Source organism: Natator depressus, chromosome 4, assembly GCF_965152275.1.
Source record: "Natator depressus isolate rNatDep1 chromosome 4, rNatDep2.hap1, whole genome shotgun sequence".
Lineage (NCBI taxonomy): Eukaryota > Metazoa > Chordata > Testudines > Cheloniidae > Natator > Natator depressus.
Window position 1 is genome coordinate 92,504,194 of NC_134237.1, and position 26,005 is coordinate 92,530,198.

The window sequence follows — 26,005 nt, forward strand, 5'->3', positions numbered from 1 at the left end:
TACCCTTTGTGCTCAAGGGGGCTCCAGCTACCTATCAACATCTGGTGGATGAGATACTGAAAGTGACAGGGGGGTTGTCTTTGCATATATTGATATTTATATTTTAGTCCTGGGAGGAGCTTGTGACTCAGGTTGGAAAAGTGCTCAAATGCATTCAAGATGTAGGATTGACTGTAAAGGAGAAGTGTAAAGTGGGAATAGCTGAGGTAATTTATCTGGGCCAATAAAGTGGGAAGTGGCCAGATTATGCCAGAACTGGCAAAGATGGAGGCTCTAAAAGATTGGGCTGTCCCATGAACCCCAAAACAGGCTCAATCTTTTGTCAGGATGGTTGGGTATTACAGGAACTTTGTACCCCACTTTAGCTCTCTAGATTTACTCATCCCTGAACTGTAAAAAAAGGTAAACCAGACAAAGTGGTCTGGACTGAACAGTATCAAAAGGCCTTCTGAAGGAAGCCACGAGCAAAGACCCGGTTCTGGTAAATCCAGACTTTAACAATCCTTTTATGGTTTTCACAGATGCCTCAGACAGAGGGTTAAGTGCTGTGCTAATACAGATTGTTGCTGATAAGAAAGAGAGTCACCATGTTGTGTATCCGAACAGGAAGTTTCTGGACCAGGAATAAAACTATGCCACTATTGAAAAGGAATGTCTTGCTATAGTGTGGGACTTAAAAAGTCCAAACCATACCCATTCAGGTGAAATTTTACTGTGTACACTGACCAGGTGTCTCTCAGCTGGCTGCATCAAATGAAAGGATAAAGGCCAAGCTGTTAAGATGCAGTTCACCCTGACTTTGTGACACAAGGCCTTAGTTTTGAAATTCACTCCCTCATGGTCTAAAATAGCCTAAATCTTTGACCTTATTGATATCTGTTGACAATGAATCATATGTATTGACAGGATCCCACGCCATGCAGTTAGGTCAATGATTTTTCATCACCAGGAGATGGTACTGAGGTTCTGTGAACTGTAACTGAGTCCATCCTTATGGCCATGGTTCATCATCATTTCCAAGGATATACCATTTCTAATATTAAGTATGTCAAATGACGTCTACAACTACAAGGGCTTGTAGTGTTCTGCTTTCAGAGTCAACTTCCTGTCGCAGCCAGAGGATAAATGCGGCTTCTGCTGCTGCTACAGAAAGCAGTGCTAGTGACAGAGGATATTGCGAATCTGACCTTGTCCATTCATTTACTTTGATAAAACGACTTGATCATCTACAGGAAATGAGCAATTAATTCTCAATAAATTGTTTACTCAGTACGTCATAGGGCTAGCTGCACCTCTGGCCTTTGTCTTGTGCCTTCAGGTGTCAGACCTTGTGCCTTTATCTATCTACTAGTAGAGCAGGTTGTGAGCTATAGTCTACTGTGTATCAATCAGTCTAACTCAGCAGGGCTCCGTTTGGACGCCTGCGGTTCTTCCCATCAGCGGTCTGTGACCAGGGGTGTATGTAGTTACTCGACAAACTTCTTGAAACAAAAGTATTATTTATTTTAGCAATAGGAACACAGCATTGTTACACTATATATATGTACACCACATTAATAGGTGCTATGTATGTGTTATTAGTATAATATACATTGTGTATCTATAAGTTTTGGGAAATTATGTTAATTGACTATATTATCCTCTCCCTATAATTCTGTTCACTCATGTCTAGTATCCCACAACACTTTGCAAACTGAAGTCAGCTTTGGTATTTGAAAATAGTAAGGCTGTCAAGCAATTAAAAAAAATTAATCATGATTAATTGTGCTGTTAAACAATAATAGAATACCATTTATTTAAATATTTTTGGATGTTTTCTACATTTTCAAATATATTGATTTCAGTTACAACACAGAATACAAAGTGTACAGTGCTCACTGTATATTTATTTTGATTACAAATATTTGCACTGTAAAACAGAAACAAAAGAAATAGTACTTTCAATTCACCTAATACAAATACTGTCGTGCAATCTCTTTATTGTAAAAGTTGAATTTACAACTGTAGAATTATGTACCAAAAATAACTGCACTCAAAAAATGAAACCATGTAAAACTTTAGAGCCTATAAGTCCACTCAGTTCTATTTCTTGTTCAAGCAATTGCTCAGACAAACAAGTTTGTTTACATTTGCAGGCGATAATGCTGCCTGCTTCTTATTTACAATGTCACCTGAAAGTGAGAACAGGTGTTCGCATGACACTGTTGTAGCTGGCGTCGCAAGACATTTATGTGCCAGATGCGCTAAAGAGGCATATGTCTCTTCATGCTTCAACCACCATTCCAGAGGATATGCGTCCATGCTGATGACAGATTCTACTTGATAACGATCCAATGTAGTGCGGACCGATGCATGTTCAATTTAATCATCTGAGTCAGATGCTAACAGCAGAAGGCTGATTTTTTCTTTTTTGGTGGTTCGGGTTCTGTAGCTTCTGCATCGGAGTGTTGCTCTTTTAAGACTTCTGAAAGCATGTGCCACACTTTTTCTCTCTCAGATTTTTGAAGGCACTTCAGATTCTTAAACCTTGGGTCGAGTGCTGTAGCTATCTTTAGAAATCTCACATTGGTACCTTCTTTGTGTTTTGTCAAATCTGCAGTGAAAGTGTTCTTAAAACGAACAACGTATGCTGGGTCATCATCCGAGACTGCTATAACATGAAATATATGGCAGGCTGCAGGTAAAACAGAGCAGGAGATATGCAATTCTCCCCCAAGAAATTTAGTCACAAATTTAATTAACCATTTTTTTAACAAGCGTCATCAGCATGGAAGCACGTCCTCTGGAATGGTGGCCAAAGTATGAAGAGGCATACAAATGTTTAGCATATCCGGCATGTAAATACCTTGCAATGCTGGCTACAAAAGTGCCATGTGAACGCCTATTCTCATTTTCAGGTGACATTGTAAATAAGAAGCAGGCAGCATTATCTCCAGTAAATGTAAATAAACTTGTTTGTCTTAGTGATTGACTGAACAAGAAATAGGACTGAGTGGACCTGTAGGCTCTAAAGTTTTACATTGTTTCGTTTTTGAGTGCAGTTATGTAACAAAAAAATATGCACTTGTAAGTTGCACTTTCAAGATAAAGAGATTGCACTACAGAGATTGTATGAGGTGAATTGAAAAATTCTATTTCTTTTATCATTTTTACGGTGCAAATATTTGTAATAAAAATAATAATATAAAGTGAGCACTGCACACTTTGTATTCTGTGTTGTAATTGAAATCAATATATTTGAAAATGTAGAAAAACCATCCAAAATAGTAAATAAATTTCATTTGGTATTCTATTGTTTAACAGTGTGATTAAAACTGTGCAATTAATTGAGATTAATATTTTTAATCGCGATTCATTTTTTGAGTTAATCACGTGAGTTAACTGTGATTAATTGACAGCCCTAGAAAACAGGAAACTTGACAAAGGCAAAATGCATTAATATTCTTCCCTGGTGCAAGCTGGGAGGTGCCTTCACAGACCAATACCTGGAATGTTGGTATCCATAATATAGATAAGGACGGTACAGACCAAGTTAAGGAACTAGTACAAACTGATGGGTTAGATTTTAGTGATGTGTAAAGGGATTTGTAACTTGTAAAATCATCCTATAAATACTGAAATGCATATCTTTGAAGAACACCTTCTGTGAAAACCTAAAAGGTGAACATGCTGTGAGAATTTGCATCCTGGAAAGAGGGTATGTATGTCTCTTTTTCTTGTTGTATTGTTTTGTCTTTAGACAATAAATTTGGCTAAGTTCGGTTATTTGGTCACTTGAACATTTTTAAGAATGAACCATGAGTATAGCCAAACAATTGGCCACACCTTTTAGTCAATAGCATTTAGAGAAAAAAGATTTTAAAACAGGATACAATCTATGCACATCTACCTTACCTAAAGCTCTTTGACGGTAACCAAGGTAGGTCTATTTTCTTCAGACACCCCACTGGATGCCTGTGTCTCTGCCTGGTTCCCCTGAATAACTATGACCTCTCTCTGGAGACAGGGTTCCTTTTAAACCCGACTATAGTTCTTTCTGGGAACATTTGTGTCAGGAAAAATTGATTTTTTTTCAAAGCTAATTGAAAAAGGGGTGTGAGCATGGTTGACATTAATTTAAAACATTGAAAGACTATTTGCTGGAAATGTATTGCGTTATTTACCAGCTCTAGAAATTTGAGCTTTGATGATAAATTTGTGTAATGCTCTGCTTCCTGGAGTAATTTGTCACTGGAGCTATCTGTCACTCAAAAGTACTAATTATTTGTTTTTAGCATATTAACTAGGCATTAATATGCAAAAACATATCAACATATTTTCAACTACTATTGCTCAGGCAAAGTAACTGATCTTGCATTCAGGAGAGGATTTTTTTAACTTTATATGGGTTTATGCTATTAATTACCCTGACCTACTCCAAGAAATTTTACGCTGACTAATCAGGGCTCATAGAACAATCTGTTATTTCACTGATGCCTTTCTAAATATTTCCCTGCTCAGTAACTCAGCAGAGATAACATTTATCCTTCTCAAATTCAACCCCCTCATTTGTACTCTATATAGTGCTGTGTGCAGCGACCTGAGAATGTGTAATTGATGTTTTTGAGGCTCCCACAATGTTGTATGAACTTATTTAGCAGAAAAAGGCAGATTTATTTATTTATTTAGTGGAAGTAGGCCACAGCGTTTGAAAAATTCAGCTATATTGAAATATATAGTAAGTCCTATAAACTCTAATGCTATTTTTCAGCGACCTTAGCTGTTTCACTAATGAAATTTGTTACTCTTGGAGAAATAGGAGAGCGTCAATATTACAGAGGTTAGAACAGGATAATTTCTTTGTCATGACTACCTCTAACACCCAGAACACCGGTAGTTTGTGAGAATGAATGACAGTTTGGGAGAACATTAAAACAAATTACTCCTACCTGCTTTCTGTAATATCTATAATAACTATCTATCCTCTTGCTGTTTCTGTTCCAGTAAAATTTTAATTTTAAATACACTTTTTGGACTTTTACACTGAACTCTTCTTTCGCTCATGTTTCTTTTCCTTTATTACTTTCTGTAATATTTCATCTAGTGGTAATTAATTTTTTTAATCTGACAGTCCTTCAGCTTTGCTGTTTTGAAAGAGTTTTGAAAATACATTAATCAAGTTGAGCATATTTCAACACTATTCAAGTGACTTTTGGGAATGTATGTAATTTGTGCTGATTGAGTACAACACTTTTTGAAAAATCCTTCCTACCGAGGGCTAATAAGAGTGTTTATACTCATTGCTGTGTCAGGTGTATATATGATAAACTGACATTGCTCCTCTGAAGTGTTTAAAAAGGGATCTTCCTTGGAGTGGTTATAAGGTCTGCTGCATGGTAGGCTCTTGACAGACTCCTTATTTACCAGGCTGCTTTGGAGGACTGTGTCTTGCTTGATGATCATTTCAAATTTATCAAAGAGCACTTGGAAATCACACTAGGTTATGTGACAGAGAGATGGTCAACCTGCTTAGCCCACCAGAATGTATCTCCTCACAAACAACTTCAGTGATTTATTCTTATTCCTCAGGGTCCAGTGTTATAATTCCCTACATATGGAACTGTCTTCAGAGTAGCTATAAAATCAAGTTGTTAGAATGCTAAGTTAGAGCTGAATCAAATATTTGCTAGAAAGGAATTTATTTAACATATAGTACAGGGTCTGGGAGGAGGGACTGTGCCCTTTCAATAGCCATATTATGGTGACCACTGTGGTTGAAGAATGATACTAAAAGTTGAGGATATGGATGCCCAGCAGTGGAATCAAATGCAGGGTCATGTATCCTTCAATCCTCTTGTGGTAGACAAGTGCAAATTAGGTAGGAAGAATACATGACCACATAGCAAGCGGTCCATTCCTTACCACACCGACCCCTGTTGGCTGTAAGAAAATGAAAGCTATAATAGTGACAGTAAGGAAAGGCATGTGCTAGGTCTACTGCCTTACATCTCGTCTTCAGCCATTACCAAATCCTCAGTTAAATGAATGCAGTTCTGGAAAGGAATGACAATGACACCCTTCATCACAAGCCTTTCCCTACAATGCCGTCACCTCACTGAGTTGCCTTGTTTCTAAGAATAGTACCCTGATACCCTCACTGAACGTACCATAGGCCATCAGTTAATTGAGTATTTCCCACAACAGAAGACAACTTTCATTACTGGAAATATGGAGAGATGTAATGTGGAAACATCCTCTCCAGACTCTTAATCAGGACTATGGAACAACCAAAGGAGACTTCCTCCAGAGAATGCATCCCAGGTTCTACACTTAGCCCAGTGCATGCTGAGACAGGACTTTGGCAGCTTAGTCAGTAGTGTGTGATTTTTCAGTGAGTGCAGACATGTCTGATAAAACTCCTTATTTGTTACTTCACTATCAAGGATCACCATAGTAACCTGGGAATGATGGAACTGCTTGTATGTGCAAATTTAGTAGCATCACCCTCCCCACACCACTAACCCCTACTGTTCAAAACCCCTGACCTGAGGATATGTCCATTACCTGATGGGACTCGGGGTCACCAGTGACACAAATATAGGGGAAGATTTTCAAAGACACCAAAGGTAGTTAGGTGCTCAACTCCCATTTATACTTCAGAAAATCTCTCCATTGGTTTCTCGTCAAGCTGTGTCCATTGGTCTACAGGTAGGTGTGTGTTTTGTGTAATCTGAGGCTTTGTCTCTATAAGTACATTCACCACTGCTCCATTGCACAGTATCTACTTGTCCATCCTATTTGTGGACATGAATTGTTTGTATTTGCTGGGCCTGGGTTCTCCAGCCGCACACACTCAGTGCATCTTGATCATTAATTGTCCAGCTGAGCAGCTTGCATTTGGTATACACAGGAAAGAATTGGAAGTTTGGGATTTGTATGGTGCTTTGAACAGTTGTCCCACAGTAGAAGGCAGGGTGGAACCATGCCATCTCAGCAGAAGTATTAGGAGGGATCTTGTTCCATCCCAGTGTGAATACTGAGGGCAGGATCTGATCCCACAGCATAAACTTCCATCCTTTCTGGAGGCTTGGAAAGGCAAACTAATAATAGCAGGACTCAGTTCTGTCTATGCTGTTAACTAGTGAAATGCTCAATTGCTTTATGGCAAATTTTGAGAACATTTAAACATTTTCTTTACAGCAAATTGTTTTCTCCAGAGATCTAACATACAGTAACATTTTCCAAGCCATTAGTGTGGTAGAATCTGCATTCTTCCATTTCAACAATAACTATTCTTTTGTCATCAGTGTCACTGTTAGCAGCTACTTGTTAACTAGACTTATTTGTGGGCACAAGGGTCCCCTAAAATGTCTGAACTTGGTAAAGGGCTAAGTTTTATAGCAAGTATATTATTAACCAGGCAGTGGTATCCACCCAGTGTCTCCCAGTGACCAGACATCTCTAAAATATATATACTAAACTCCTAGAACTGGTGTAGCATCCCCTGCATTTGTCTGAGCTAGTGATTTTTTGGCCAAGATATTCAAAATAGCAGCAGGCTCCTAACTTCCTATTTAGGCACCTGAATAAGTAGCCTGACTGCAAAAGTGTTGAGCCCCGCAGTTCCCATTGGAGGCAATAAGTCTGATCCAAAGCCCCCGAAAGTAAATGGGAGTCTTTCCATTAATTTAAATTAGCTTTGGATTAGGCCTCATGAAAGCTGCTGATTACTTAGTGCTTTTAAAAATCAGGTCATTTATTTAGGTTCCTAAATTTGGATCTAGGACTGTAACTTTAGGCTTTCAAGTTCTAAAATCATTGCTTTTTGTTTTCAAAATCTGTAAAAGGAAATTAACTTCTGTTGCTGCTTTGATTTTGAATTGTGTAGGTCTTTGCCTTGCACTAGAGATGGCTTTTATTACATTCCTATCAATCTTTTTCCATTGGACCATCACCAATGTTAATTTTTAATTCCTTTTTCAGCCTTCTGTTCCACTCTGTTTAACATTTATAGGGTCTATTAGACATAAACCTTGGAAACAAAATGGCTTGCTGGAATTTTTTTTTTAAATATATGTATGGTTTTGTTTTTAAATGAGTGTTATAAATTAGTCTACCACAAAATTGAAGCACAGAATGATGTAAGAAAATTAATGAACTGTGAATTTTAAAAAATGATATGTCACTGAGGTACTGGAATAAGCCAAAATAGGGCCACATATTATTAAACAAGTTTGATGAGTCACATCAATCTTTTATTTCTCTATCAACTTTTAGGTATCATGCGAGGTTCCCCTTTAAATATTAGGGACCATATTCACTACCTCAGGCCTCTCAGTGGAACCCAGAGTGCTTGATCCCGGTTACAAGAAATCCACCAGGAGCACCGATGCAGCACTACAAACTGTTTTCATCCCCTCTTCCACTGGAAGGCATACACTGGGCTGGCCACCATAGCCCATAAAATCAATGGAGCTAGACAGGGAGGTGGTGGGGTCAGGACACCTGAGAGATGGGCTATTTCAGATGGCTCCCAAATAGATTCAACCCATGTCCTAGACAGTTTCTGCTATCAGGGCTTACGATGGGGAGATCTGCCCCTTAAGGATAGTGGTGGTTAGGAGTCATCCCTGTCACATAGTGTGGCTCCTTGAAGATTTTGGGTGGTCTTATGTACAGAGATGGAGGAGATATTGAGAGAGAGGAAATAGTCCCAGGAATAAGAAGTTTGGGAGGAATGCTGTTACTGTCTCTTTAAGGGCCTGGGAGGGACCAGGAGCCTTGCAGAGTGGATGAGGCAAGGTGCCCCACTCTCCCAGCTAATTGGGATGAGCTCCAGGAAGGGGACCAGCATATATACCCCCTCCTACCTCATAACAAGGCAGACACTAGTAGGAGAAGACTGACCTGCTGAACCCTTCCAAGTGGAGAGCTAATTGGGGAAAAGGGTCCAACTGAAGGAGCAGCTGATTAGGCTTTAGAGCTGGCCTCAGCCGCAGCTCAGAGTAGAATTGAGGGAACTGCTGTTTGAAGGAGGGAGATCCTGACAGCCACAAGGCAAGAGTCAGAGGGACTGCCTGAAACACAATCCCAGCCCCTGAAGGAGGGCAGGGGGAGACTCCTGACTGAAGGATCAAGATACCGACTGCCTTAAGGTGACAGACAGAGGGACTGTTAGAAATACATCCCAGCTGCTGGCAGAGGGGCTGGGAATGGTTTTGAGGAAGCACCTCCATAACTGGCTAAGAAGAAGCCATGAGGAACCACAACTCCAAGGTGGGGACAGTGCAGTCAGCAGACCTGGTAAAGACACTGACAAGCAGGGCAAAGGTAGGAGTGGCAAAGGGACCAAAGGAACAGTCTGTATCTGCCTAAAACAAGGTCCCTGGGATGGATCCCAGAGCAGAGGGTGGGCTGGGTTACCCTACCTTTTCCCTAGACCAAGAGGGGAAGTACAGGTGTCAGGAGTGAAAGAAGCTGAGACCTATGAGTCCCAGATGGAGGCTGAGGGCTGGGCTTAGAAGCCACTAGACTTTGTGGTTTTTTATTTTTAACGTTTTTTGTTAACCCTGGAAGGGGAGTGGACTGAGAGGTTACCTGGCTGCAGGGCTAGGCCACAGAAGGTACAGACTGTTGTGGAACCAGCAAGAGTGAAAGAACCACTGCAACCCTGTGTCCTGACACAAGGGGTACTCTGGTGGTGAATGTGAGCTGTAACAGGACTCGTATGGAATCCTGAGTTTAGTTTTTTGGCCCAAGAGGAGTCTGATTTCACTTGCAACCTGTGAATAACCAGAAAAATACTAGACTTTACCACATCGCCTAGATATATATTTTTAAATCAAGCTTGCCAAGTATCTTGAATTGTCTTTCAGCCATGAACATATGAACTCCATGTAAGTTGAGGGAAGCTTGTGTCCCAAGAGGGAGTGCTCCTGATTTTAACGAGCTAACTGAGTAACTGGACTTCTCTCTGTACTTCTAGAGGACAGTGATCAGATGCAGGAGGGAGGAGGAAGAATTGTCCAATATATACATTTCCAAATTTCTATTTGGGTGTAAAAAATTATCTTGCTAATTCTCATAATGAAAATGAACTTTGCAGATAATTTTGGTAAAATTCAGTTTGTCCAGATCAGAATTATATTAGGTGCTCTTGAGTTTCCACTGTCTGCTGTATTGTTGCCAAATACAGGAAAAAGAGTAATATTATATCATTCAGTCAAACCCCAGAGAAAACTAAGTTTATCAAAATAAAAGATCTAGAGGTGGCTTGATTATAGTGTATAAGTATATTCACAAGGGAGAAAATGCCAGGTACTCAAGGGCTCTTTAATTTATCAGAGAGAGGCATAACAAGAACCAAATGGCTGGAACTTAAAGACAGACAAATTCAAATTAGAAATTAGGGCGCACACAGTTTTAACAGTGAGGGTGATTAACATTGGAACAAACTGCCAAGGGAAGCAGTGGATTCTCCATCTCTTGCTGTCTTCAAATCAAGACTGGATGCCTTTCTGGAAATATGCTTTAGTCAAACACAAGATATTGGGCTCAGTACAGAGATGCTGCGTGAAATTCTATGGCCTGTACTTGACAGGAAGTCAGACCTAGATAATCTAACGATCCCTTCTGGCTTTAACAATCTATGTAAGTCCAAGGAAACACACAGCTGTGGGGAAAATAAAAAAAAGTCTTTAAACAATTTCTGCCTATTATGTTATGTGTAGATACTAGTGAAGAGCATAGTGAGTGAAGAAGGAACTGCAGGACTGGGGGTGAAAATCTTCAGCATAAGTCAAGCATGGTCAAAAGCAATTAAAGCACTCTTGTTCTAAAGTTTTTGTGTCCATATTTGGAGGCATATTACATACGTACCAGATGCAACAAAAATTATAAAAACTAACAGCTTGATTCATAAAATTGTCCTAGGCCAATTATGTATTCATTTTTCATCTTCATTATGCAGAACTTTCTCGGAAACCTTTTTTTAACAGAGGCTGGTTTTCAGTTTATTAAAGATCTTTTCCCCAGTGCACATTTTCTGTTCTAAATCAAGAGCTTGCATAGCTCAAAATAAAAAGGATACTATTCTGCTCAAACAGCACCTGCTCTTTAAAAGAAGCGTGGAGTCCTCCCGACAGTGATAAAATGCTTCCACTTCCTGATAGCTGATGTGTGCAGTATGGAGAACCACAAACTATTAGTCCCTTTCAATCCAGGGAAAAGTTATTGTGGAGGTGATCATTGCAGATGGGGAAGAAGACGATGCTTTTGCATTTGGGAGAGTATAGCTTCAGTTAGGGCTGACTGACATCTTTCTTTCTTTTTTTCTCTCTCTCTCTCAACAGTTAAAATATCCATGACAAATCCTTGTCATTGTTGCCATTTTTCTGGCTTTCCCAACACATTTTGTGTGCCTCTTATTCCCACAGACTTGTGTCAAAAATGGCATTGAAGTGGTTATTGACATATTTGATTACCTGGTTTTTGGACAATGTTTTCAGTAATTTTTTTTAAACGTAATGGGTCTATTTTGAATACTTTGGAATGAAAATAACTCAAATCTTTCAAAAAAATTTCAAACAGATGTATCCAGAATAAAGAGGTGGGCAACAGCTGAAGCTATGTTTCATTGCTCACCGGTTGACATTATTGCCACTTCATGCATGGGCAGGCAGCTTTCTATGAGAATGCTGCATGTTTAAATCATTTGTGAGCACACATTTTACACAGGCGTCCTTGGCCATAGCTAAGCTAGAAAAAGTTGTGTTTAAATGTCTAAAGAGTTCTAATTTTTCACATGCAATTATCATGGTTGCTATGGTGTTGAGGTCTCTGTATTGGGACCTCAATGCTCCCCATCCTCCTTCTGGCACAGGTGTAACACCGTCCATCTCCTCTCAAATGGAGCATGGTTACTTTGGGCGCATGCACAGATTCCCAAGTTGCATTCAGCTCTTTCTCCTTTTGCCTCCTTTAAGATGATCTCCTAAGTGGGGGCCAATGGGAAAACACGGGCAAAACTATTTGAAATGTAAGTTGTGCTAGCACAAACAACTTGATATTTCAGCTACTGTATGAAATGTATATAATGTGCAGAAAACTTTATTGATGTGTAACTATTTGGGACCGAAGGTTATCAAACAAACTTATACAAAGCAGCCCCCCACATCCTTCACAAGGAAAAATATTAATCTATGAATAATATGTATATTTCCTAGGTTAGTTCAAGGGATAGTTGTAGCTATACTGGGTTAGTGGGAACCCCAGTGATTAAAGTATTCATCTGGGTGGTGGGAGACTGGGTTCAAATCCCTGTTCCAAACAAGGCAGAATAGGATTTGAAGTCAGGTCTTCCACCTCCCAGATGAATACTTTAACCACTGGGGTTTAGAGTACTGAGTAGGAGGTACTCCCACCAGCGGGTTCATGACTGTGGATCCTGAGCAGAGATAGTTGCCTAACTCCCTTTGGGGCGGAGGCACAGTGTGGCTAAGGCCTGAATGCACAAAGAGACTTGGGTATTATGATGATGAGCATCACAATGCCTGACTTTAGGTGCTTAGAAAATTACTGCAACTCCCAAAGCCTGAGTTAGGCACCTATGCTCCTGTACAATGCAGGGGGAGAGACAGGAACCTTAAATTGAGATTCATAAAAGCCAGCACATGAGGTAGGGAGCTGTCTAAGATAGCACAAACCCGCATCATCGGCCACTCCCATTGGCTAAGAGCTGCCCCGTCTCAGCATAGGCAACTGAGTCTGGGCTGCAGGGAGGCACCTATCTCTGCTTGAAAGTCTGAGCTTCAAACCTTCTCTTGGCACTAGGCATCCACATCACTTTAGCAAGAAGCCAGGGGTAATATGAGAGCCCTCCCTCAGAACTTTTAGCCCAGTGCTTGGGGTATTCCTCTTGGATGTGGGAGGTCAAGTCCCTCCTCTGCCTGATGGGGAGAAGGGATTTAAAGAGTGGCCTTCCACCTCTCGGGTGAGTGTTCTAACCATTCGGCTACAGGATGTTCTGGCACAGGGCTCCCTCAGTCGCTGCTTTTGAAGCTGTTGCACTCTGGATGAATAATGAATCATTGTAGAAGGGGAACTGGCTCCTGGGTTTCCCATGTGAGTGCTCTAACCACCAGGCTAGAGCCATTCACATGGGTGTGTGCTCTCTCTTTAAGAGTTATTTGTCCTCTTCATCTCCTCCCCCACCCCCCCAAAGCTGTTTTGTGTGAACTCACCTGAGAGGCCTGATGTGGTAGATGGTTTCTGAGCATGCCTAACAGAGAAGGCCCTGCACCCAACTTAGGTGGCTGAACACTTATCTTCCCCTAACTTGTGAATTGCTCTGGGTCTTAGGTATTTGGATGCCAAGAGTGAGGCAGCAGTTCAGATGCCCAGAGGCAGAAATATAGGCATCTAGGGAACTTTCACAGTAAAACCTTAGGTACTGAGAGCATGTCAACACAGCAAAGAAAAATCCATGGCTGGCCCATGCCATCCGACTCAGACTTGTCACTCCATAGACAATTGCTTGTCATTGCTGCGTAGACTTCCTGGCTTGAGCTGGACCCTGAGCTCTGAGACCCTCCCACCCCACAGAGTCCTAAGCCTTGGCTCCAGCCCAAGGCCAGACATCTACACAGCAATGAAACAGCCCTGCAGCCCGAGTTCCATGAGCCCGAGTTGGCTGGTGCAGGCCAGCCATGGGTTTTTCTTTGCTGTGTATACATACCCCATGTGAGTTTAGGCATCTACAGGATTCAGTGGGAGTTCTGTGCATTGCAGTGGTTCCAACAGTGGGACTTAGGCCTAAATGTACAAAAGGAATAAGGTACCTAAGTGACTTGTCTAAGGTCATAGAGGAAGTCTGTAGTAGAGCAGGGACTCAAACTCAAGACTCCCACATCCTATACTAGTGGCATAGTCACTGGACCATTTTTCCTCTCACTGTACCCCTGCTGAAGAGCTAGATGCTGGTGGGAACTCAAGTAGTAGCAAGTTCTGTTGACATGACAGTAAAAATGATGGAAACAGCTGGAACCTTGTCTGCACTAGGGTTCTGGCTGAGGATGCCACCAGTGAGCTACTGGTAGTACAGTGATGGCAGCGTTGGTTGGAAACTTTAGCTAACATTCCCTTGTGACGCCAAGGCCATAGAGGTTTTGCCATGGGCAGTAGGACTATGTGTATATTCTCCTTTCAAATCTCAAGGAGAGTGGCATTTGTCTTGGAAAGGCAATGTGACTTTCTCAACATATCCCAGCACAATGTCCCAACATAGTTCAAGCTCTTTCTTGGAAGTGCTTGGCTCCAGCTTTCATGGTTCAGAGTATCTCAGTTTTCTTCCCCACCCCTTCTCTAAGTAGCTTGAACAGGTCTCCCATTATGCTGGGGTCCCAAAAATGCACTACGTGTATCACCATCTTGCTCATTTTGCTCTACCCAAGCTGCTTGCCTCATGAACTCCTTTGTCACCATTTGACTCAGTGTCTTTTGAGTGGGATTCCTATGTCTAGAACCGTCTCCCCAGCCCAGTCTTCTTTCATGCTCTTCCTATACATCCTAGCTCTCTTCTCAGGAAAGAAAAAGAAATTGCAGAACTAACAAGATGTGTGTCATTCTTCACTGCTCATTCATGTTACTTTTTGTGCCCTCTCTTCCTCATCCCTCTATTTGTATGCTGTGAAGTTAAACTGTAAGCTTTGTGGTGCGGGTGCTGGTAAACCTGTAAAACACCCAGTACAGTGTTGAGTCTACACAAAGGAATAATAATAAATACATCTGAGCGTTGAAGTTGGGGTGCTGTTTGATCCTTAAAGTGAGATGAGAATACGAAATAAAGACTACATCATCCTTCTTTTCTGTCCTCCAATTTCCACTACCAGAATGACTTAGAGCCACTTTAATAATTCCATGTAGAGGTAGCACCAGTCTTTCTAAACCATCCATTAGATATTTCAACATTTTGTATACACCACACATCCCACAAGCTGTTCACTTCAGTACAAAGTTTGCTTTATTTTCAGACACGAGTCCAAGGCTGAATGCATAATGGCCTCAAACATGCTCCATTTTTCCTAGACACACTGGAGGGATTTGGCCTTTGTTGTCTCCAGTAGGTGACACTTTTTTTCATTCCAAGTGTGGAAGGATCATGAGTTTCTTCTGCCCTGTGGTGATATGTCAAAATAGAGAGACAGAGGAGAAAATTATTATGTAATTAGTAAAATGTATATTTATATTGCTGTAGAGTCTGATGGCCCCAACCAAAGAGTCTGGGTTCTTTGCTATATACTGTACAAATGATTAAACAGGACAGTCCCCTGGTTCAGAGAGCTAACAATGTACGATGGATTATGAGGGGATTCAACAGTTATATAAACAGGCAAATGGAGTAACAAGTTTGTGCATATTTGCATGATTTATTAGCCTCATGGTTGTCACAGGTTGTCACCAGTCTAAACTGGTGTCCATTAGTAATGTTTTGTCCGCATTATGGCAGAAGTAGGCTGTGAGGAGGGATTTAAAAGACAAAAACATATAGGAAATGTTCAAGTTGTCCTGCTGTTATTCAGATGAAATGGTACTTCTTTTGGCACAGTTCTACATAGCTGATATTTTCTACAGCATGGAAGATGTTTCAGTCAGGATGGGAAAACAGTGTGATGGTGTGTACCAACCCCCACACTAGGCCAAAAGGGTTAATCAGAGCCTGTGGGCTCAATTAGCCTCACCCTATTAGGAGGTGTCAAGCCTGGAGGGAGAAGTGAAAAGGGCTGAACTAAGGTAGCAGGTGGAGCTGGTTCTTACTCACCGAGAAGCCTGGCTGGAGCCAGGGAACTAGGTTAACTTGCTGCCAGGCAGCTTCCCGGATGGAAAGTGGGCCCACAACAGGGAACACAAACTAGTTGTGAAGGAAAGATGGGGGAAGGGAATCTACCCAGAATTCTCAATGCTGGCACAGAGTCCTGCAGGGAGAAGAAACATTTTGGCGGGATCAGGGACTCTCCTGTGAGGAGAAAACACTCGTGAAGCAGAACCAGCCAGACAGGTGAAACTTTTAAGAAGCTCTGAAGTCAGCCTAGAGAAGAGGTCTAGAAAGAATGATGTGGATAAACAGTCAGCTTGGGAAAAGGCTGTGGGAAAGACCTAAGACAGGTTGTGGTAGGAAGTAATCCAGGGAGGCAGCAAGGGGTCTGCATAGTCAGGCCATGGCTGCTTATTAAAGGAGCTCTGGACTGGAACCTAGAGGGGAGGTGTGGCCTGGGTTCCCCTACTGGCCAACTGAGGAAGGTGGGTCAGAAACCTCTAGAGACAAAAGGTATGAAGTGTTGAAACCCCCAACACAGGAGTTAGGACTAGTGAGTCTGGAGCTGGACCAAAGGGCCAACATGAAATTCTTGGACTATTGTTTGTGGAGCTATTGGGCTATCCTGGAAGGGGTAGGCTTAGATGTGAAGCAGCCTAGGGGCTGAGTCTCAAAAAGACGCAGACGACTGCAGGGCTGGAGCGGTTGTTGGAAGTGAGTGCGAATGGAGGACCACTGTGTCCAGGCACAAGGGGACATTACCGACTAGTGAGTCGAACTCTTACATAGAGTTAATAATTGATGTCAGGAGCAAACTACAATGTGTTAAGGGGTTTACGGTCCTGATCCTGCAGTCACTTATGCACATATGTAAATTTAATCTGTGTGCAGTCTCACTGATTTTTTTTTAATGGGGCAATTCATGTGAGCAAAACTATGCATGAGTTTGTAGGATCAGGCCTTTCCTTTTTAAGATCTTTGGGTCTGGGGCTTTTTCTAATTTTGTATTTTGCATAGAGTGAGGCACGTTATTGTCACTAATATGGTTCTGGAAAAAAATGTTCTGGTACATTCTGTTCTCACTTTCCAAATGTGTTATAGCATCATATCCTGAACCAGCTCATTGACAAAATCCTAGACTTCATCAACCATTTGTTAGAAGTGACACTTCTTCAATGTAGTGAATAAAGAAACTTTTATTTCCTTCTTAGAAGAAATACTTTTCTGTGCCAAGATAACCAGTAATAAAACAAACGTAGTGTTTTCAGCTATTTGCAAAAACCTAAAATGAAACCTAAGAAAAATAGGAACACACTCACTTCCTGCCCCACTTTGCTAAGGGGCGGCAGAGTCCCCCTTATCTGCCCTACAGTTTATAGCACTGAGCCACTACGGGGCATGCAATCCCAGTCACTTTCTCTGTCTCACACACACACTGCCACGTGTGGGACAGAAGCTTAGCATCTTTCACAAGGGGGCCACTAGGGAAAGAGATTTACTTGGAGGGGGGGCAGGGGGAGAAACCAGCCAGCCAGTAGACAGAGCAGCGTCAATGGGGCAGATGACAAGTGAGGGGCTATTGGGTATCTTTCTGTTTTCCTACCCCAGAAACCAGACTGAGCTGCTGTAGGGACAATGGCTTCATTGGCGACCCTTGCCCCAGCCACCAAGGGCAAAAAAATCCCCAGCACCTCTCCAAAGGAGGGATCTCGGAGAAGTGACTCACCAGGGGAACCAGGGAGCGAAGCTGCAGCCAAAGCAGCAGCAGTGGGACAGACGGAGAATAAAGGGCTGCAGAGTGCCCCTTTGATTCCCCCTGGGGGAGAAGGAGCAGCAGGAGCAGCTGGAGCCTTCACAACACTGGGAGACCTCTGTTGTCAGCAATACCAGTTTTCTGAAACTTTCCAACAACATTCCAGATGACCAATGAGAGAGGTCCATATAGTGGGATGAATGAGGAGTAAAAGGAGGAGAGGTAGGGGTTGCTTCATGGAGAGACTAGCCTGTAGGTAAGAGGAGTAAATGACTTCATAATTCAGACTGAAATATTCCCTCCTGCTCACAGAAAAGCTGTTTGCAGGATCACTAAGCTAAGGTGTAACCTTGTACTTCTAAGCAATGCTCCCTTATACCTCTACCGTCTCTCTCAATTGTGTCTTCCCTTTTCTTGCCAAATGTCTACTTGGATTGTTCCTTCCTTAATCTAGGGACTGTCTTTTGCTATGTGTTTTGTACATCACCTATCACAATGTGGCCTAGGTCCTGTTTTGTTCTGTGGGTACCACCCAAAAAAACCCTAAAGCAATCTTAATACTGAGCACTCACATGGATAGAATACTGAAAAATGTACTTGTATAGTGCCTTCAGGTGGAAGGTCTGCATGTGCCTTGCAAACATCAACAACATAAAGCTCCGATCACCCTTTGGTGTAGGTAAGTGACATTTTTATGTCTCTCAGATGAAGAACAGAACAGGTAGGAGGCTTGCATGATCGATTGTACAAAAAAGGCTCTAATAAAACAAATAGCCATAAAACCAAACAGAGGCATAAAATCAGTAACCAAAGCACTCAAAATGCAAGCTACATTATGGTTCTGATCCATAGCCTATTTAAGCAAATGGAAGTCTTTCCATTCACTTTATTGGGCTTTACATCAGGCCCCAGAAGACCCCTGTATCTAAGTCATACGTTAATTCATATTTACAAACAGTTCATCTCTTTGGCTGGGTGTTGAACACCGCAACAGGAAAAAGAATAGGAAAGCCCTGAAGCAGTAGGCAGGGGGAGAGGATTTTCCAAGAGATGCAGTAAGCTGTATCTTTGTTGGTAGCTTATATGAGTGCAGGCCTGAATTATGCAACCCCCATTTATGCAGTTGAAATTCCTTCTGTTCAAAGCCTGCCTACAGGAGTTGTACATTTATTTTTGTGAAAAGGTTGATTTTAATTTATTTATCTTGTATCCACTATCTTCTCATTTGTCTTATTAAAAAAAAAACCTTCATGTCTGCCAACTGATCAGTTAAGTGACAATGAATTTTCTGCTCATGTAGACAGTATGTTGGCTAAGCTTTTTAGACGCTGGAGTTTCAGCCCATAATAGCTTATTTCTCACAGTGTTAATCTCATTTACTATGATGGCCTATGTCCAGTGAAGAAATATTTAGAAAGCCGATTATGGATTAAACATGCAGAATGTGATACAAAGTAGACAAAATACATAAACTGAGATCCACAAAAGGACATGAGTATGGGTTAAATATTGACCTATTTTGTAGTAATACTTATTGATATACTGCTTTACCTTTTCAAACTACTGTGCAAATATTAGCTAATCCTCACACTATCCTTATGAAATACATAAGTACATATCATCCCTTTTTTACAGAATGGGAAATTCACACTCATGGTGGTTAGAATCACTAGGGAGACCAGGTGAGTATAATATCTTTTGTTGGACCAACTTCTTTTGTTGATCGAGACAAGCTTTCGAGCCACACAGAGCTCTTCTTCAGGTCTGTGAAAGATATTTTGAGCAACACAGTTAAATGCAAGGGAGAACAGATTTATCATAAGTAGCGAGTACATATTTTAAGGGACCATTCAAGGCAGACTGGTCCGTTAACACCTCTGTAGTCATAGGACAAAAAAAGAAAGTTAGTGCATTACAGTTTTTTGCAGTAAGCCATAAATCCAGTGTCTTTGTTCAATTCATGATTTTTAGTGTCTAGCAAAGTTATGAATTTAAGCTCCTAGGCTCATCTTCTGAAAGTGTTTGAAGTAGGAAGCGGGCCTGAAACATAAAGCCCTTGTATCAGAGGCCTGGTATGAGGCCTGGTGCCTGAACTAAAGTAGTGGTCAAAGCTTTGCTGCTATAAAGCAAAGTTAAGTTGTAAGCAAGAGGCAGGCCCTGCTCACAGAATCTGGCAAGAACAAGACTGATATTGCAGAAACACACATTCCTAAGTAGTGCTGGGCACAAGAATATACACACAAACACATTCCAGAAGAGTGGTACCAGAACACCCAATACCATCACATTCCCCAAAGATAACAGGAACATGCTGACCCATTCTAGAGATAAGGTCAGGATGACAGCATGATGGGTAGAGATACTTTGACTGAACCAACAGGTATAAGGCAGAAGGTGGCATCCAGATATGTCAGAGGATGGAACTTAGCTATGTCAGAGGGGAAATACGTAACTTTTTTGTATGGGTGTATAAAGAGGTATCTCAGAGGAAATGTCTATGTCTGGCCTAGGGAGGAACAGAAAATCCCTCTGGTCACTGAGTTGGTCCGTTGTTATGGACATACGTGTATTAGTTGTCCAATAGAGTCTGCAGGATACTAGTACTATACTTTGTCAGTAATAAACCTGGCTGGGTGACTTCATACCTTAACAGATCATGTGGCCATTGGGCAGTTCACTTGAGGTCTGCTGGGTTAGTTATCTGCGCAGAGCTGGGACGACATACAGAGGGAACGCAAGCAGCCAAACATCTAAAACAGTGTTGTGCAGGTTTCCTTTGAGGATGAGGACTGAGAGGTCAGATGTGGAAGGATCGCTATGTGAAAAGTGTTCACCCACAGATGATAGGGTGTTTTTGTCTTTTATCATTTTCCTGTGTGAGTTCATTTGAGAGCATCATGATTGTCTGGTTTCACGCACTTAGTTATTGGGGCATTTATTGCATTAGATGAGGTATACTACTTTGTGATAGGCATATGTAGGAGCCATGGATCTTGAAAGGTGTGTTGTGCGGGGTGTTGATCATTGTAGCAGTGGAGCTATGTCTGCAGGTGTTGCATCAGTTGTTCTGACAGGGTCTGATGCTACTTTGAGTTGATGTGTCCTGATCTGTGGGGAGCTTGCTTCTGATGAGCTTGGAGAGGTTGGGGGGATGTCTGAAGGCCAGAAGTGGGGGTTCAGGAAAGATTTATTTCAAGATGAGGTCCCCATTGAGTATGGGTTGTAATTGTTGGATGATACCCAATATGCATTCCAGTGTGGGGTGGTAGGTTACCAATAGGGTTGTACAGTGAGAGGGGTTTTTATTTCTGTATTTAAGCAGGTTCTCCTGGGGTATTTTGGTGGCCTGTTCCATGATACAATCTACTTTTCTGGTGGAGTGTCCTTGCTTGGTGAAAGTGTTTTTAAGTGTGTTAAGATGTATATCCCAGAATTTCTCCTTGGAGCATATTTTGTGATATCTCAGTGTCTGGCTGTAGATAACAGATTTCTTGGTGTGTTTGGGGTGGTTACTGGATCTATGAAGGTAGGTGTGGTGATCCATGGGTTGCTTGTATATATGGTTGTCTGTAGGGTTCCACTGTTGAAGCTGATTGGAGTGCCCAGAAAGTTGATGCTAGTATGGGAGTGTTCTAGCAAGTGTTTAATGGATGGATAGTGGTTGTTGAAGTTGTGGTGGAAATCTATGAGGGAGTTTAAGCTGTCTGTCCAGTCCAGAGGATGAAGATATCATTGATGTATCTCAGGTATACCATTGGTTTTGTGGTGCATTTGTCCAGAGATTCTTCCTCAAGGTGGCCAAGAGGTTGGCATCCTGGGGAGTTATCTTAGTACCAATGGCTGTTCCCATGGTTTGGACAATGTCTTGGGTGAAATGGATAAGTTTGGCGATGTGTTTGGGGTGGATATCTGAGGGTTGTCCATTGTCTTGCAAATATTTGAGGCAGGCAACTATGCTGTCATTGTGATGCATCTTGGTGTATAGGGAATTGACATCCATGGTGAAAAGGATGGTGTTCTGAGGGAGGTTGTTAATGTTGTGGAGTTTGTGGAGGAAGTCAGTTGTGTCTTGCAGGAAGCTGGCCCTTTGTATGATGAGTGGTTTGAGGATTGTTTCTGTGAGTCTTGCTGTTAGGATCAACATTTTAAAATTGGTGAGTCCATACTCTCCACTCCATTATCCAAGTCATTAATGAAAATCCTAGTCAATATGTCCTGTTCAATTTGGCACTAGTAAGGCCTCAACTGGAGTACTGTGCCCAATTCTGGGTGCCACACTTTATGAAAGATAATTGGAGAGAGTCCAGAGGAAAGCCAGAAAAATGATGAAAAGTATAGAAAACCTGACCTATAATGAAAGGTTAAAAAAGTTGGGTATGTTTAATCTTGAGAGAAGAAGACTGGGGGAGGAAGAACCTGATAAGTCTTCAAATATGTTAAGGGCTGTTATAAAGAGGTCTCTGGTCAATTGTTCTCTGTGTCCACTGAAGGTAGGATAAGAAGTAACGGGTTTAATCTGCAGCCAGGGAGATTTAGATTAGATATTAGGGAAAAAAACATTCTAACTTTCAGGGTAGTTAAATTCTGGAACAGGCTTCCATGGGAGATTGTGGAACCCCCATCATTGGAGGTTTTTTAAGAACAGGTTGGACAAACACCTGTCAGGGATAATCTAGGTTTACTTGGCCCTGCCTGAATGCATGGAGATGGACTTGATGACTTCTTGAGGATCCTGTATTTCTATGATTCTATAGCCAGTGGAAGATGTGGTTATTCAGCACTCCTGAAATTCAGGCTATTCTTATGTAGGTGCTTTGAGTTTGGCCTAAGTGACCAGCACAATGCCACACAATTCAGTTTCAGAGCTGGGAATGGAACTCAAGAGTTCCCTAGTTCCCAACCCCCATTAACTCCTTAACTTGATCTACACTGCTTCTCAAATCTTGCGAACCACCAGATTCCCTTGTATGGATTTGCCCTAACAGGAGACTACAGTATTTTGTGTTTGTTCTTCCATCATGTATACCTGTCTGAGTTATTTACTTTCCTTAAATAAAGACTATAATTGATTCCAGTTGTGAGACTGTAATGAAAAGTATTTCTGTTTGTAAGGTGTCGCAGGCTTGGTAAATGTTATGGTTACAATCCTGGGGTTATCTTATTTTGTTTCATACTGACTTTGCAAATTAATACATAGGAATTTCCATAGTGGATCAGACCAGTAGTCCACCAGGGCCAGTCTCCTGTCTGATAGTAGCCAAAACCAGATGTTTCAGATGTTGCAGTATATCCCATAGTGGAAAATTATGGAATAAACTGTCTATATGAGGAAGTTTCATCTGAACCCCTGTCAGTTAGAGGTTGACATGCCCGAAAGCATAAGCAATGAGATATTACAATGCTTTAGAGAGTCTTATAATTCATTCCTCCTAGCCTAGAAACAGATTACCCCTGCCCACCAAAAAGCCAGTGATGACGGCCAGAAAATTGTGAGGATCTCCTCATGGCATTTCCTGAGAAGCATCCCCTCAGAAGGGAAAGGTTTAGGGGCCAGAGAGAGGTGGGGAGGAGGGCAATGACCTTCCAACTCCATGTGTGCAGAAGATTTGAAGAGAAGGGCATCTTCAGATGCATGTAGGGACAAGTGCCCTTCTATGAAAGATGCTCAGTGCACCACTTACCCTAGCCTGCCCAGATGCAGATTTGGGGGAGAGATTTATCAGAATTAGTGTTGCTTCAAGTAACCATAATTTCTAACTTTTGCACGAAAACGGCAACTGTACAATTTAGAACATCTGATCTCACTGCTCCAATCTTTCTGCTCTCAGCTCCTCCCCAAAATCCCACAATGCTCCTTTAGCATGGCTCTCAGGTGGAGATGTCGCTTCTCTGTTCCTCAGCACAAGGGTAGGTTCTTTCCAGGATAAGTGGTATGGGTGATCTGGGCCCCAAATTATTAGAAATGGTTACCAATGTGGCTAATTTTGCAAGATTCCGAGTGCCCTTAATTTCTGTTGATTTCAGAAGTAATTGATGTTGCTCAACCTTTCCCAGAAGGTACTCAGAATCTTGCAGAATTGTTACAGATAGGTGTTGTGACGCTGCACCCCATATTCTTCATAGTGATATTATTATGATATGATTGACATAATTATGATGTTTTATGCAAGACTTATGCAACTTCATGTGAGGTGTCATTGGAAATATGATTATCCTATTTGTATGCATGTATCATTTTTGTATCAGAAGTTATGACTATTGACTATGTATCTGTATTTCTAATGAGATTACACCTGGGTAACACCCACTAGACAAGATGCTTTCAGTCTAGATAGCGGGTGGGAAAGGGCCTATTCAGGGCAATGGGCCATTAGGAAAAAACAGTAGGCCTTAGGAGAAGCTTATCTCCCACCTGGTGATGAGCCTTCCTGAGAACACTCCAAACAGCCTGTGAGTAATGGCTGCTATGACTCTACAAGGACATGTGATCAGACCACATGATGCTGGACTCCATATTGGGATGTCAGTATTTTTCCACAGGCTGATCTGGGAACTAAGCTTTGGAACAAGAGTTCACACCATATGCAAAAGCCATATAAGGGAGGGAGAGACATCATCTGGTGTTCTTCACTCCCCACACAAGAAGACTCCTGGAAACACCCGAGGAACAAAGATTGAACTGGGGGAAGTGCTGGACCCAGGCTAAAGGGATTTCTAGCCTGTGTATGAAACACCTTGGGATTCCAAGCTGTAAGCTAGTGCAGCTTGCCCCTTAAGAATCTGAAGCCTGCTTGTATAATCTCTTAGGGTGAGAATCTGCTAATTCATATCTAATCTATTTAGTATATCAAGTTTAGTTTGCGTTTTTTGTTTATTTGCTAGGTAATCTGCTTTGATCTGTTTGCTATCACTTATAATCATTTAAAACCTATCTTTTGTAGTTAATACACTTGTTTTGTTTTCTCTAAACCAGTGAGTTGGAGTGATGTATATGGGAATCTTAACGCAAGGGGCAAAGGTTGTTGCATATTCCTCTCCACATTGAGGGAAGGGGTGAACTTTATGAGCTTACACCGTACAGTTCCCTGTGCAGCACAAGACAGTATAATTTTGGGTTTATACTCCAGAAGGGCTGAATGTCTGGGGAGCTGGGAGTTGCCTTAGCTGTATCCTTCCTATGCAGGGGCTGGTCAGAGAGCCTGCATGTAACTGCAGCTGTGTGTGTCCTTACCTGTATGTATGCTGGTGAAAGTGAAGGCTGGAGGGCTTTTCAGCTTGTCACAGTAGTACAGTGTGAAAGGAAGCCCAAGCTGGGGGGTCAGAGGGCTCAGTGATACCCCAGTTCCATGTGGCAACCTGGGGGGAACCTGTCACAGGTGTATTACTTGATGAACTAACATGAAATGTTCCTTCATTTTGTGTTTTGCCTCCATCTGTTCACCTTTTCAATATTTTCTCAGCCTCATACCTTTACAGTCAATGCCTCTAAGGGTATGAATACATTGGAGCTGGAGGTGCATTTTCCAGCTTGGGTAGATGTACCTGCACTAGCTCGGATCAAGCTAGCACACTGAAAATAGAAGTGCAGCTGCCGCAGCTGAGTGGGCTAGATGCGCCAAGTATGATCCTGTCTAACCTCTCCGCCCCCTCCTCCCCGGCACACTTTAAGACAAGATTGTTCCTCTGCCATTTTTCTTTTGGCAATGACATTACAAGTACCTTTCACTTCCTTTTAGAAATGTGTGCAATGCCACTCCAAACAGCAACCGCCAGGCGCTAATGAAGAGCAGACTGGCTTGTGTGTTGTCTGAGAATGTAGGGTATTACTCCTGTGGCATGTTTAATCTTTGCCACTGGGATTACATGAGTTCAGCTGTAAAAGCTAAACTGCTCAGTTCTTTCTTGTTCATTGGGCCACTACAAAAGTCTGACTTATAGGGTCTGTTTGCATTGCAGACTCTTCAAATGTTTTTTTCTTTAGAAAAAAAGATGAAGTATTTTTACATCTAGTGTCAAAGCATTCATGGCATTATTAAATGAGTCTGTTGCCCTTTAGAACAATGATGGTGTAATTCAAAAGAAGATTTGGTTTTAGTATATTTGATGGACAATATCCATTTATATGCAGGTGGATTTCTATGTTTCTTTTTAATAATTAAAATCACAACACATCTACCTACTTTACTTTTCAAGACCAGTAAACATTTATAAATATTAAAATAAGGAATCTAAATTATTCAGCACAGCTGCTACACTTGCTGCTTTGCTAAACTTTACAGTTTTTGAATCCCCAGTAGCCAGGACATTTACATGTAATGGGTCTGATTATCAGTTCAGACTTGGGACTGGAGAGAGGAAATGGTGGCTTTAACATATTTTTATGTCTCCCCACATTTTAAGCAGCTTCAGACCACAAGGAATATGCCAGCAGCTGTGAATAACCAGACTGCAGTGGCAATGAG